Source organism: Tiliqua scincoides, chromosome 6 (assembly GCF_035046505.1).
Source record: "Tiliqua scincoides isolate rTilSci1 chromosome 6, rTilSci1.hap2, whole genome shotgun sequence".
In the NCBI taxonomy this organism is placed as follows: domain Eukaryota; kingdom Metazoa; phylum Chordata; class Lepidosauria; order Squamata; family Scincidae; genus Tiliqua; species Tiliqua scincoides.
In genome coordinates this window covers 67,174,268-67,190,519 of record NC_089826.1, presented here as the reverse complement: position 1 = coordinate 67,190,519, position 16,252 = coordinate 67,174,268, and the positions used below count along the sequence as shown (strand labels likewise).

The 16,252-nt window shown below is 42.3% G+C and overlaps 1 protein-coding gene across 1 annotated transcript in view; it reads right to left on the bottom strand.

Annotated features, from left to right (window-relative positions):
• SCFD2 (sec1 family domain containing 2) overlaps positions 1-16,252 on the bottom strand; it is a 170,564-nt gene that overhangs the window by 149,549 nt on the left and 4,763 nt on the right. The window lies entirely within an intron of this gene.

Here is a 16,252-nt window from a genome sequence, read left to right as displayed (position 1 = left end):
TTTAAGCTTATTTTCCAGTTTCATTCCAACCCCTCAAACCACTTTGATGGTATAATTGTTCTAAACCCAACTCTGGCTGTGTATTTTGGCACACTTTCAAAAAAGAGAAGTTATTGTTCGATTTAAATGCCAAAAGACTCAGAGATAAAGCTTGAGAAGTAGAGCAATAGTTTCAGTCTTCTCCCCTCCCCTACTTTGTGCAACTAATGAAGGAAAATGTGTCACATCCAAACTAAGACCTCCAATTAGCATAAAACGTAGCCTCATCCGTCAGGACACATTACTGAGTATTCAATATCTTGATGACTACTTGATGAAGTTGTGTACACTTTTCTAATAATAACGCAAACAATTCATCCATTTAACTTGTGCTTTCTAAAAACAAACAACTAATGTGTCACCTTCGAGACACTGTTAGTTAATCTACAGATAGGAAAAGGCTATCTTTCTAAAATTTGATATGTTAACTGAGGTGAAGAAGGGAGGTAAAGAGTACACTACTTAAAAAGAGTACAGTACTTACAGAGAATGAAAGATACATAGAATGAAGAGTGTGGGAAACATATTTCGGAACCAAAGCATGGGTTGATTTTCTTGAACGAAATAAGTTATTCAATTAGGATTACCTTTAGAGTGAATCACTTTAAAGTTCTATACAGATAGTACTTCACATCTGTCAAACTGAAGAAACAAAATGGAAAGGTGTGAACCACACAAATGTGATCAGAATACTAATGTAGGAGACTTTCAGATGTGGTGGAATTGTCAGACAATTCAGTCATCCTGGAAAGCAATCACAACGTGATTTGAGACTACTTCTAGAATATATAGATACCTACCTCCAAGGAAATAGTAACTGATATTCAAATTACTTGTTCAGTTGGAATTTGAAGTTGCAAGAAGATGGGGGGGTGGTGGTGGAAAGACCTCATATAGACAATTGTATTGGCAGCCTTCAGTCTCGAAAGACTATGGTATCGCGCTCTGAAAGGTGGTTCTGGCACAGCGTCTTGTGTGGCTGAAAAGGCCAATTCAGGAGTGACAATCCCTTCCACACCGGGAGCAAGTGCAGTCTGTCCCTGGTCTGTCTCTCTGGCTATGGGCCTTCCTTCTTTGCCTCTTAGCCTCAGACTGTTGGCAAAGTGTCTCTTCAAACTGGGAAAGGCCATGCTGCACAGCCTGCCTCCAAGCGGGCCGCTCAGAGGCCAGGGTTTCCCACTTCTTGAGGTCCATCCCTAAGGCCTTCAGATCCCTCTTGCAGATGTCCTTGTATCGCAGCTGTGGTCTACCTGTAGGGCGCTTTCCTTGCACAAGTTCTCCATAGAGGAGATCCTTTGGGATCCAGCCATCATCCATTCTCACGACATGACCGAGCCAATGCAGGCGTCTCTGTTTCAGCAGTGAATACATGCTAGGGATTCCAGCACGTTCCAGGACTGTGTTGCTTGGAACTTTGTCCTGCCAGGTGATGCCGAGGATGCGTCGGAGGCAGCGCATGTGGAAAGCGTTCAGTTTCCTCTCCTGTTGTGAGCAAAGTGTCCATGACTCACTGCAGTACAGAAGTGTACTCAGGACGCAAGCTCTGTAGACCTGAATCTTGGTATATTCCGTCAGCTTCTTGTTGGACCAGACTCTCTTTGTGAGTCTGGAAAACGTGGTAGCTGCTTTACCGATGCGCTTGTTTAGCTCGGTATCGAGAGAAAGAGTGTCGGAGATCGTTGAGCCAAGGTACACAAAGTCATGGACAACCTCCAGTTCATGCGCAGAGATTGTAATGCAGGGAGGTGAGTCCACATCCTGAACCATGACTTGTGTTTTCTTCAGGCTGATTGTCAGTCCAAAATCTTGGCAGGACTTGCTAAAACGATCCATGAGCTGCTGGAGATCTTTGGCAGAGTGGGTAGTGACAGCTGCATCGTCGGCAAAGAGGAAGTCATGCAGACATTTCAGCTGGACTTTGGACTTTGCTCTCAGTCTGGAGAGGTTGAAGAGCTTTCCGTCTGATCTGGTCTGGAGATAGATGCCTTCTGTTGCAGTTCCAAAGGCCTGCTTCAGCAGGACAGCGAAGAAAATCCCAAACAAGGTTGGCGCAAGAACACAGCCCTGCTTCACTCCTCTTCGGATGTCAAAAGGGTCTGATGTGGAGCCATCGAAGACAACAGTGCCCTTCATGTCCTTGTGGAAAGATCTGATGATGCTGAAGAGCCTGGGTGGACATCCGATCTTGGGGAGAATCTTGAAGAGGCCATCTCTGCTGACCAGGTGGAAAGCCTTTGTGAGATCTATGAAGGCTATAAGGAGTGGCTGTCGTTGTTCCCTGCATTTCTCCTGCAGTTGTCTAAGGGAGAATACCATATCAGTGGTGGACCTGTTGGCTCGGAATCCACACTGCGATTCTGGATAGACGCTCTCTGCAAGTACCTGGAGCCTCTTTAGTGCAACTCGGGTAAACAGCTTTCCTACAACGCTAAGGAGAGAGATGCCGCGGTAGTTGTTGCAGTCATCCCTATCACCTTTGTTCTTGTACAGCGTGATGATGTTTGCATCCCTCATGTCTTGAGGTACTCCACCTTCTCTCCAGCAGAGACAGAGGATTTCATGCAGCTCAGTGACGATGATCTCTTTGCAGCATTTTAGACAATACTCATATAGACAATAGGCTATTACATACTTAAATAGACTATTTCAGCGGAATATACCTAAGACAATTCTATTGCCATAAGGCGTTGATTTAAAGTGGTTTGATTCATATGTTTTATACTTCCTATTATTTTTGTTCCTAAGTTAATGCATACCACCTGGAGCATAATAAAGATGGTATAAAACCTTTTAAATAAATCATTAGAGATAATATTTCGTACACCCTAATCCTGAGTTGCCGGGTACCCAGAGAAGCAGCTGCGCCAAAATACCAACCATATATCCTGAGTATGCTGGGCAGCCGCCGCCAGCTCTTCGGGGGAAGGGGATATTTGTGACCAAGTTCTTGGGAACTGACCAAGGGCCAAATTAATTTTTGGTACACGTATTTAAAAGAAAAATGTTCCTATATGTGTTTTTATCTTGGTTATTGATTCTGTCATATCAACCAATACAAAATCATTTTTCAAAATAAGGGACTTTCAATAAAGAGATAGATACCACCATTATCAAGTCAACCATTTGACATATTCTTCTTTTATTTCAATAGCCCCAATTTGAAAAGATCAGGACTGTAAAAATGTGTTGAAACTGTACATTTGACATGACAAGTTACAAGCATTTCCTTACGGGTGATGGGATTAAGTTATCTTGATCAAAAGACAAGACCCTTACATTGAGGGTTAATTGGTTTTGAATTAATACTTTAATGCAGAGGTAGTTTCCTGATGGTTTTCCTTACCGATAAAGATAATCTTACAAAAATAGCTTTTAATAAAAACAAGTTGGAAAGGAATACAGGTATTAATTATCAGCTGTAATTCCTTCTCCTACAATATTAGGAGAATGTATAGAAAACAAAACATGATTTTGTTTCATTTCTTGATACATACAACTCTGCCAAAGAAGTTACAGCGAACAATGTTAAGAGTGACTGTTAAGGAAGACCATCAACAATCACTGCACGTTCAAATAACAGGCAATGGATACATCAGGGTGATCTTAAGAAACCTAGTGGCCTCAATTTCTCCTTTAAGGAATTTTTTTTTTTAAGCAATAGGATAAACTGGTTTAGACATATGTTTCCCGGGGCATGGTGTGTGGAGACAGTGGGTTTTCAATTGAAAACATCTGGGAATATCCCAAGGCTATAACATTCCTGGAGTTCTTCCAAATCCTAGTGGTAACAATAGTTTGCAAGTTCAAAGAAAAAAAGGGGGGAGCAGTATTGTTTCATTCAGTTGAAGGCAGCAGCCAATCCCTAGAGCAAAAACCTATTTAAAAAAAAAGACCTTGAAAAATATGATTTATATCTCCCCACTGAGCATGTTTTCAACACACACCAGACCAGGTAGTTGGATATTTACAAAGTTCACACAACAATTTCTTCTGGACATTTTCAGCTATAGAAAAAAAGCATGCAGCTTCTCCAGCCTCAGAAAGCCTCCTGGATGCAACTTGGAAGGTGCTTCCAGTTGCGACAGGGAGGTCACGTGGCGTCCTCCAGCATGAGTTTGTAACCCACAGTGAGTCAAATTCACAGGTTTCTGAACCTGTGGATCAAAAGGGCCCACCTGTATATTCAACCTTACCTACAAACTGAAAGCATCTTAGAAACAGTCATTACTCCAGAGTACCACTGTTGGCATCCTTCAGTCTTGGAAGACCATGGTATCGCGCTCTGAATGGTGGTTCTGGAAAAGAGTGTCCTCTCCAGCACGTGAAGCCTGGGTAAAGTAGATATGGAGGATAGACTGTTTCCCATGCAGCAAATCCCCCCTCTCCACATCGCTGAAATGGGCCAATGGAAAGGCAGAAGCCAATACAGTTGGTTCCAGCGGCATCACAGGAGTTGCCAGAACGTGACTGTGTTCAGCCATGAACTGCCTCAGGGACTCTGGCTCCGGATTTTGCCTTGCGGTTGATTCCTGAAGCCTTTTCCATAACTGGATGTAGCCACAAGGCAGTGGAGGTTTGGGATCAGAGTTTTCCTTCTCTCAGATGAGCTGCCTTCCCAGGCTAACAAGTCCCATCTACCCAGTGGCTGTTTAGTCGTCTCTTACAACAAGTACAGCCAAACTGAGGGCCTATTCTTATCCCCAGCCCCCAGGAGAAAGGTACAGAGTACCACTGCATCTCTGACAAAACAAAATGCTGCTAAACATTAATCAAGCATTGTAAGTAAGTCTACAAAAATTATTAGTCTATGCAAACTTAGCCTGTCTGCCTGTATCTACCTCTATCAAACATTTATGAAACACTGAGAGTTTGAAAATAATAATTTTAAAAAATTCTGTTCGCTTAATTCCATGTCCCTCTTGGTTACCTGGAGACAATTCTTTGGGTGGATCTAAATGTGATAAAGTGATGCATGAGCCACCATTGTTCTTTGCCTCCTTGACTTTCTTCCTTGCAGTATGAAGTACTACACACATCACTCCATCCCTGCCAGTCAATGGTGTGAGATGGGAATGGGGAAACATGCAATGTGGTGACATCCCATAATGCAATGCACCGAAGTACACATTAGCAGGAAGAAAGGGCCAGGAGACAGAGTGATGTCAGCTCTGTTTTACTTTTAATATCTCGTTCTACCTGTATTATTCACCACATAGGAGAAGTGGCCATTTATAAATTTATGTCACACATTTGAATAAAAGGTTTGAAGTCTTCCTTTCTGCATTGTTTTTTATAAGGGTAAGCCAGAGCATAGCAAAACCAAATCTTAATTATAAAAAGATGGGCTATGATATTTACGCTCAGCAGATGATAAGAAAACATGCCAAGTGTTGCATTTCCTCATAACTTTGTAAGTGTGACTGGAGGCACAGTGTATTTCCCAATGTGCATTACAGCTGGATACGTTTAAATAGGATAAAGTGCACCCAAGCCTGCCTGCTGTGGTCAACCGACATGCAGAGCAGAATTCCAACTTGCCAAACCCACAAAAGTAAACCCGTAACTTATGACTGGATCAAACATTTCCTGCAGACCAACATCTTGTAAGCTTGTGGCAAATGACAACCATCTTAAGCCACAAGATTATTTGTTTAATATTGACCTATAGGGAACAAAAAATAAAAAGTTCAGACACAACGCACAATCACAAAATGTTCCTTCGATCTAGAATTCCTGATAATGTTTTAAGACATACTTCAGTGTCTGCGACAATGACTAACTCAATATACTTAGTCATTGAATGTGTGATATGTATCCCAGCTGTTTAGAAATAGGTTGTTTACAAAGGAAAACATTCCATCTTTGTTTAATACAGTACACCCTCCAAAACTAACACAGGCTATTTTTACTAATCCAGGAAATAACATTGATAAGACAATTCATTTAACAATTTAGTCTTCATTTTTTTTTCAGAACTGGGCTCTATGTGACACCCCAGCCAGAAAAATGGGACCCACTTCTAAAATATACAGTATATGTCTCTTTCTCTTCTTCTCCTAACCTTTCCATCTTGCTCCTCTTTATAGGGCTTAAGACACCACGTTCACAAAGGAAATTATTGTGGTATCGCTCATGTGATCCATCATGTGTAATCGTTGTAGATTATAATACACCAGCTAGAGGTCAATGATTTAACTGAAAAGCCACAGTGTTAAGACTGGTCAGTTATAGACATTCTGGCAACCTCGTCACATAACTATGAAGGTAAACTACATTTTTATTCTGTGAATATTGATACAGTTATAGCACATTTATATTCCAAGTCAAACGTTTCATTGATAACATATTTTCAGAAATCCAGGAGGAGAAACATTGAACATCTTTTAAATGCCATATCTGTGTGTGCAACAACAGTTATTGGAGACTACCCAAATTGCAAAATCTTCAGACTCTACTATGCATAATTATTATTGTACTGTACAAGCATTCATCGGCTCAAGTGCACTGTGGATCACACTTAGTGCACACTGAAGGTCTACAACATTGTGATTTCCTTGAGTGCAAGGACAGAATTTAACTATATTTCAGCAATCCTTTCTCAAGTACAGACTCAGGACCCAAGCCTATCCAAATTTCCAGCACTGGTGCAGCTGTAATGCAGCCCCGAGGTAAGGGAACAAATGTTCCCTTACCTTGAGGAGGCTTCTGTGACTACCTTCCCACCACTGGATGCAGTGCATGCTCTATTGGCAAAGCTGCACCGCCACTGGAAAATTGGATAGGATTGGGCCCTCAAAACCCTCTTATTTTCATCTAGAAACTGTTTTAAACTGTACCCAAGGCTAATAATACTAACTTGAACTTGTAAATGTCAAAGTTATAGACCCAAAGTTATAGACATTGAAGGTAAAGCATAAGGAAACCATATGATGAGAGACAATTTAAGGAAGGGAAAGCAATTTTCCTCTTCTACAAATGAATGCCCACTTCAGATAAAGTATATGGGAATTATAGTTAATACACTAATGGTCCAATCCTACTTGGACACCAAGCCAATACCATGATATTCTAAGCCCATCAAGGCAATGCCACACCAGCATAGATCTCATGGTAATTTGGGATCTCATAGGGTAATTTGGGACCAGCATAGATCTCATGGTAATAACCCTTCCCAGCAACACTGACAGCATACATGGAAAAACTGACACAGTTGGTCACCCACTGAGCACTAGCCTGACATTTGCACATCAGTGGCACTATAGCTGTGTGCCATGTCTCAGGAGCCAGCTCGAGCATTCACCCAACCTCAATGCCAGCAGCCACAGAAGAACCACCATGATGAATGAAGAAGGGGCAGGTGCAGAGCCAACAAGCTGCTGATGCTGGGGGGAATGCTCTCCCCCGCCAGCCACTAGGAATGAGCAGCACAGCGTCGAGCACCTCTGTTAACCATGGGGAAGTATCTCAAGGACACTACACACTCACACAACACAAGAATGTCATATTACACCCACCTCCTATGGGAGCTACAGTGACACCAGCAAAGAAGGGGCAAAAGCAAAGACCTTCTAGGAATCCCTGTACCCAAGTTCAAGACCCCCAATCCCACCCACACATACATATCCAAAGAACACCTTTTTGCCCACAGCGGAGGAAGTGCAGAAAAATAGCTCCCTCTTTACTGCTGAAGTTGCACTGGTGTCCAAGGGCCTAACTGACTCTGAATCAACAGAACAGCTTTGCACTCAAAATAGGAAGCCTAACACTCAAACACTAAACACAACACAAAACATGTCTCTATCCCCAACCATGAACTACTAAGGTTTAGGGCTACATGCACAAAGTTCTGCTCACCTGGTCCAAGAACTCAGCAGCCTCACACTACAGTACTATTGACAGGGCCATTTCCCACTTGCTTGTCCCCCCAAAATTCCTCGTGGGGGTCCCACTTTATAATTTTTTTAATGTAATGACCTCAACTGCTCAGCAGATGGAAGCAGCTCATAGCATCCTTAGCTCCACAACAGGCAAGAGCAACTCAACAATTCCTACCTTCTGTGATTTCTTAGATCTTTTATTCTCTACATAGAAGCAAATAATAAAAGATTAACCATTAAAGTCTGATGACAGGTATAGAGTGGACTACCCTGAATACTAAATTTCTTTCTGGCTATGATTAACTCTTTAGCTTTAACCTGAGGTTTGTATTACATTCATGCCTGTTCCCTCTGAAACTCTTCTATGCCAATAGGGAAGCTGTTCAAACAGCAAGGAAACATCCACATTTGGCTCTTCAAATCTCAGAAATACAGTAACTTTACAGATCAGGAGGCGGGATCATGCAGAGGATGAAAGGAACATCTCCAAAAAAGACAAATGGTTTTCTTTTCCTGCCACTAGGTGGCAAAATCCTATAATGCTTCAGAGGCTCAATACTCTGTCTTTTTCCCCCCACTTGCAAAATGCATTAAAAACTAAATCATACAAGATAGTTTCATATCCAAGCATGACAACCAAGTAAAAAATATTAGTGCTGCACCCTGCATGGGAATTATGCAGTCCTGTCACTTTAAAACACATTTGACCTTAAACAGACAATAGGAGCAAAGAAAGCTCTACAACCCTAAGGTCGGTCTACTCTGCATGCTAAAATATGCAAGGCATAAGTTTCTAATATTATATCTTTGACTATGTTACAAATGCATCATAAATAGGGGAGTCTAAAATGGTATTTGCAAAATAACATCACCATAACACCAAATTGGGCTTATAAAATGATAAAACACAATATCCTGCTCAATTGACAAAAAAAAAACACTGCCATGTACCTATTAAAGTGGCTGTGGAATGTTTGTGGATCATTCTGAGTGCTTCTGAATGTGCTTCTAAGCCTCTAACTCCCTTGGAGCTCTGTTGCTTGAACTGGTTGTAGAGTCTTCTGAGCATGCTCAGAAGCTGCCAAGGAAACCATATGGAGCCCTATGGACAGTGAAACTGAGCCACAGTGTACATTTATTCATGAGTAGGCAACCATGTCTTGGTCCATTGGAAACAACAGGCCTAGAGGAATGCAACACCACCAGAATAGTCCCGATCTGAAGAACACAGGCCCCAAAAACATTTGAGAAGGTAGTCCCTCTTACAAGTTGATAAATGTATTGAACCATATGGAAAGGGAAACTTAGCTACACGTTTGTGTTTACTCATGAGTAAGCAAATGGTTAATGATTCCTTGCTATGTTTGGGTGTGTGTTTTCCCCCCACACTTTAAAACCAGTTTGTTTCCATAGCAATTCAATGCTATGTTCAATTCTGTTGGTTTAAGTTGCTATTTTCTCAATGTTTTGATTTGGCAATGTCTTAATTTGTTTGTGTTTGGCAGCATTGGGTTCATGGTAGTTATTCATACAAGTATCATGCAAATCTTAAATGGCTCCTGTAAGTTTAATTCAAATACAGTAGAACCTCCAAAGCTGACCACCTCTCTATAATGACCATCTCCTTAAGTTGACCTAATTTTCACAGTATGGACAGACACTGCATATACACTATGGGAGACCAACCTCTCCAAATTGACCACCTCTGTAAGTTGTATCTTGACCACTTCGACCACTGCACAGACCAATGCACAGAGTATTAATTTACCCTCCGTAAGTTGCCCACTGAACATGATACTAGCAAGAAGCCATGTGACAATCCCTCTCCTATGCCTGCTAGCGTGTATGCGAAAGGGTTTTTATAGGTGGGCACACTGCACATAGCTGACAGAACTGCGCCGGCTGCCAACTGTACTTGGACATGTACCAAGTTGTGAGGTTGCTTGTGCATAGATCCTTCTGGAGCACTTCACAATCCCTTCCAGTCTTCACCACTCAGAAAAGTTTAGTGTTATCCACAGACTTGTCCACCTCCCTGCTTATCCCTGTTTCCAGGTCATTTATGAAGATGTTGAAAAGCACCAGTCCCAGGACAGATCCTTGAGGCACTCCACTTTCCACCTCTCTCCACTTTTTTTGTCAATTGCCCACTGACACCCACTCTCTGTTTCTGGGTCCTCAACCAGTTCCCAATCCATGAGAGGACCTGTCCTCTTATTCCCCGACTGTGGAGTTTTCTCAACAGCTTTTAGTGAGGGACCGTATCAAACACCTTCTGGCATTTAGTGAATCTGAGGAGACCCAGTGGAGGCCAGGCAGCCTAAGCAAAAAAGTGTTTGCTTTTTAGCTGTTGGGGCTATGTAACATGCTACATGCTACGGGCTGGCAAGGGATAGCATTGGTCTGCCTGTCTGCTATGAAACCAAGTATTTTTTTAACTTACAATTTTTTTTAAGCTTATGAATTTTCAGGGTTTTTTTAAACACTGATTGTGGGCTGTTTATTCTCTGTCTCTTGATATAGATATAGATGATATAAATAGTAAGCATCACAAGAGGATCAATTCTCATTGATATTTGCAATAAAACTTTTTAAAAATCCAATCTAAATAATAACTTGGCCTTGTATTTGTTGTCCTGGGAGCTAAACATGATAATATTTAAATGCCTTTTTTTCCCCGTATGTTGACCACTACCCTATGTTGACCAATTTCCTCCAGTCCCTTGGGTGGTCAACTTAAAGAGGTTCTACTGTAGTTGACTATGTAGTTGTGATCTTCGGGGTGTGTGAGTGTGCTTTATGCTTGTTTTATTCCTACGGCTATGCCTGCTGACAGCCACAGGCATAAAAACATATATACCACTTAGTGATTACATTAAATAAAAATGCTTTAAAATGGATTAAAATATTAATTTGGAATAAAAACACATAACACCCTTTCAGCCCTTTTTTAAGGATAATATTGCAATCTATGAAAATATAAAACCATTTTAGACTGCCTCTAATCATAAAATAACCAGGTATTCAGTCTGAGCCTGCTTAGGGTTTAGTTAGCGCATTCCTTTAAGCTACAATCCTATCTATGCTTACCCAAGAGTAAGCTTCATAGAACACAGTGGCACTTACTTCAGAGTAAGCATACACAAGATTATAGTGTTAGTTAGCCCTAAAAGGGGCAGCATGCTTTCTTAAGAGCAGAGATTGAACACTGGGTCCTATCCAGCCCTATGACAGAGAACAAAAATAAAATTGCTATTTGTGAGGGTGGTCCCAAACTGTATTTCCCAGAGGCAGCAGCACATATTCTCAATTGAGTCATCGAGCATAACCTCTGCTCTGAATTTCAAATATATACCCTTTATACATTATACAAGTTCAAATGCATATTTAAGACATGTGGTAAGACCAAGCTATAATATCTAATCCTTCCAATTCACAAACCCACTTGTTCTGACTAGATCATAAGTGCCCCCCCCCCAAAAAAAAACAACCACACCATTAGTTTATAAAAACGTACACATTGAAGAATTATTTGCCATCAGGGATCTCAGTCTGGATACCAAACAAGTTCAATTACTCTAGAAATAAGTTCTGATTCTTATAAGATGCCTATCCTTTGGTAACTCATTAAGCAACACAAAGTAGTTTTCAAGCATTCTGCCCTCATGTTTTAGAACAGTTACTTTAATTAAAATACAAAACTCAAGTCTGATAAAAGAGCAGTCAACAACAAGGTGCTAACAGCTGAATCTACATTCAGGGATGGTAACCAGCGGCAAGTTCATTTTCACAGATGTGGCCATTAACTATCCAGGGGTTGCCCCTGGATGCATGCAAAACATTTTGTGTGCTCTGTTGTGGAGCAGAATGGACTACAATATGTGAATGAAAAGATCTTGCGGCTGCCATCAATTTTTTTTTCTTTTCTTAGATGCAAAATAGAAATTTTCATATTGTGGAGTTAATGAAATTCCGTTTCCTCCTAATGTTTTGAATTTGGGAAGAGTTGTTTTTGGGTACATAATCTTCTGATCAGTTGCACAACTGGGGGTGTCACAGGACCCAGAGCAGCACTGGCCCCCACTGCAGCAATCTAGTTGCCATGATGCTGGTCCCCTCCCTAGCAGCCGTGCTGCAGTCGTTTGGAGCAAAGCTGGCAGCTTCCGAAGAAGCGGCCAAATAAGGTTTTCCTGCCTGCCCCTGCAGCCTCTCTTGGCATGGTCATTTGGAGCAAAGCTTGCCACTTCTTCAGAAGTATCCAGCTTCGCTCCAACTATCCCAGAAGTAACTGCGGTGATGTCATCATGTCACTGCAATTACTACTGGGTTGGAGCGGGTGGCAGGCTGACTGCCTGTCAGCTACACAGCTACCTCTGACCTCTCTGGCCTTAAATCATAGTGATCAAACCTGTTCGTATACCCCAGAATCTAATCCAACATATACTGTAAAGTTACCCTGGATGTTTAAGCGCTGAAGTTCCAGAACACAAAAAACAATATTAAGAGAGCAGAAAATAATATGCTTCCCCTTATTGTGCCAATATCAAACTATCATAGTAAATGAAAGACCCAGTCACCAAACCTAAATGGATTAACAAGACTACAGTTAAGCCATTTGAAAATATTCTGAATGGGTTTCTCAAAGCCTATGTAAATACTACTTCTTTCCTTATATTCCATCCATGATTCAATTAGAATTAGGTCTTGGGGTGCATATTCCACCTCCATGCCAACAGGAAATAACTAGTTACGTGAAAATCTCCAACTTTTCCCTATGGTTTACCTACTTTTCACTTTTATTGAAAGTTTCTGCAACCCAGAAGCTTTAGTACAGCCCAATCCTATGCACGTCTACTCAGAAGTAAATCGTATTATAGTCAATGGGGCTTACTCCCAAGCAAGTGTGAATAGGATTGCAGCCGCAATGCCTCAATGTCCCAAGAGGCTACTGAGGCATCCAGATGCGGTAGCTATTACCTTTTGTTGTTTGAGCATCATCTTATTCCAAATTGAACAGTAACAAAGAACCTAAGCTCTGAGATCATTCATTGAAGCCCATTCGATTTCCAAGAGTAGGAAATTCAGGAGCTCAAGTGACATCCTCCCAGTAAGCAATCGCACAGGAAATGCAGGGTTCACACTCAAGACTACAAAACACAGAGGCTCTCTCTCACATCCTGTGCTGCCTTACCTGCTCTGACAGGCAACCTCGGTCCATCAGAGTGTGGACCCAGTCACTCACTGCTTGCGGCATCACTTTACGCTAGTGGAACATGAGCTCTGCCAGCGTAAACCAACATTAGGCTTGAGCCATAAAAGAAGCAGAACCTTACAAATTAAGAAAATATGCACATTTTCACAATTATGTGCCAGCTTCTGAGGGGAGGGGGCAGCACGTAATATCCAGTTATCTCAGACTTTTTTTATGCTGAAGTCATCATAGTATTCAAGATCACTAGCAATCCCAGCCCCGGTGCCCCCAGGGCCAGGACAGCAGGAAGCTACCCTCCTCCCACTGAATGCTCCCCCCTGCTGTCCAGGGGCCTAAGGAGGCCTCTTGAAGGCTGAAAATCACTACTTCCGGTTTTCGGTTGAAAACTGGAAGTAGCGATTTTTGGCCTTCCGGAGAGCCAAGGAGGCAGCATGTTGTCTCCCTGGCTCTCCAAAGGTCCCTGGATGGGGGTGGGGGGGAGGAAGGCGTGGAGGGGGGGAGGCGGGGGGAGGAAGGCGTCGCTGGAGGCGTGACACTCTGGGACATTTGCCCCCCACTAGATAGTGGAAATCTTCAAGGCTCTAAATACAGCCTGTAACACCATATGGCAGGGGTGTCAAACCTAAGGCCTGGGGGCTGGATGTGGCCCCACAGAAGTTTTTTATCCAGCCCTTGGGCTCTCAGCTGCTGGACAGTGCTGAGGTGTTACAGTTGAAAAGGCATGATAGTTGGGCTCTCCCACATCTTGAAATATGACCAAGATTTGCATATTTTCTCTTCTGCAATTGTAGCTGACACTGCTTCCTCCCTAATGACATCACTTCCGGCCCTCAACAGGAGTCATTAATGCCATTTGGTCAGCTGTGTGAAATGAGTTTGACACCCCTGCCATAGGGCTTTTTGATACTACCTGACTAAGAACCGACACATGTTGTGTTTCATCTAAAAATATGCACTCCTGGCAAAAGAACCACAACAGCCATGCAGTCCTTCACATGCTTTTGACCCCGCAAAGCTGTGCATTTCTTTAGCAATAACAATAAATAATAATGGAGATTAAGGTGAAAAATTATAACTAAGTTTAAAACAAAAACACAGCTTTGAAAAACAGATTATCTTCCCTTTAGGTGATACAGAATTATTGGAAAAAGCTACCACTGTTACCATCACATTTCACTATTACTGTAAAAGCCTTTGTTTTAAAAGGTGTACATGACAATATTGTTTTGATCCAACATAGTCAGATTTCTTTAACAGAATAACTATCAGGGGGGAAAAAGAAATTTGGCTACAACTGATTTTTCTTAAAGAACCAATGTGCCAGTAATTATAGTTACTTCAATTTATGTATTATACTTTGCATGATACTAATACTATTAAAATAAAGTTTCTAAAATGGCCTTGAATTTTTCAGTGTATCAAGTGATTGCCTTCAAAGCCCAATAACATAAGAAATGAATGATTTTTATCTTTAACAAGGTCCATTATTTCCTTGGGTTTTAGGAGAGAACTCTGCTTTATTTCAATATGCTAACCATAAATATTCATTAAATATGTACACTATCCTCATAACCAAGCACAGATGTTTGGGCTGAACATATATTTCATTTAAACATGTTAAATATAGCAAGCAGTGTGGAGAGAGGAAACCTCCCTTCTTTACTACTACAAAAAGTTTTTTCCCCTCTAAGTCAGCAGTTCCCAAACTCTCTGGGAGTTTGAAAATACTCTCTGGGAGTTTGTAAACTGGGGTAAGTGGCTGAGGAGGAAGGGCAAAGGCAGCAACCTGATAGCCACAAAAGCACCACTGCATAGGATAAAAGGGGTTTTTCAGGGCCTTCTAGGAAGTGTGGGGAGCCCACAACTCCCCTCTGCTGAGATCCCTGCACCTCTGAACAATTGAAAATAGTGATTGTGACCCACTTCCAGTTGGCGATCTAACGGATCACAAACCAGTGTCTAACTGTTACTGACGGACAGCACAATCCTAAATTGTTTGTGAGCCAGCATAGCCATCCCTGCATCAGCTCCAAGTGTCAACATAAGAACATAAGAACATAAGAACAGCCCCACTGGATCAGGCCATAGGCCCATCTAGTCCAGCTTCCTGTATCTCACAGCGGCCCACCAAATGCCCCAGGGAGCACACCAGATAACAAGAGACCTCATCCTGGTGCTCTCCCCTACATCTGGCATTCTGACTTAACCCATTCCTAAAATCAGGAGGTTGCGCATACACATCATGGCTTGTACCCCATAATGGATTTTTCCTCCAGAAACTCGTCCAATCCCCTTTTAAAGGCATCTAGGCTAGACGCCAGCACCACATCCTGTGGCAAGGAGTTCCACAGACCGACCACGCGCTGAGTAAAGAAATATTTTCTTTTGTCTGTCCTAACCCGCCCAACACTCAATTTTAGTGGATGTCCCCTGGTTCTGGTATTATGTGAGAGTGTAAAGAGCATCTCCCTATCCACTCTGTCCATCCCCTGCATAATTTTGTATGTCTCAATCATGTCCCCCCTCAAGCGTCTCTTTTCTAGGCTGAAGAGGCCCAAACGCCGTAGCCTTTCCTCATAAGGAAGGTGCCCCAGCCCCGTAATCATCTTAGTTGCTCTCTTTTGCACCTTTTCCATTTCCACTATGTCTTTTTTGAGATGCGGCGACCAGAACTGGACACAATACTCCAGGTGTGGCCTTACCATAGATTTGTACAACGGCATTATAATACTAACCGTTTTGTTCTCAATACCCTTCCTAATGATCCCAAGCATAGAATTGGCCTTCTTCACTGCCGCCGCACATTGGGTCGACACTTTCATCGACCTGTCCACCACCACCCCAAGATCTCTCTCCTGATCTGTCACAGACAGCTCAGAACCATAAAGCATGCCATAAAGCATGTTTGCACCTATTTGTGAACTGCTGGCCAGTCCAACAGCCTTTGCCAGCCTGCCAGTGCTGTATCCAGGAGCAGCGCCAACTGGCCACAAGTAAGGTTGCACTGGGCTATGTGGGAGGTGGCAGGAGAGAGTGGCTGGAGGGCATTCTGGGGAGGGTGGAAAGGGGAGGCAGATCAGGTCCAGGGGGGCAGGATTGGCAGAGCAGGTCTCTACCATATCCT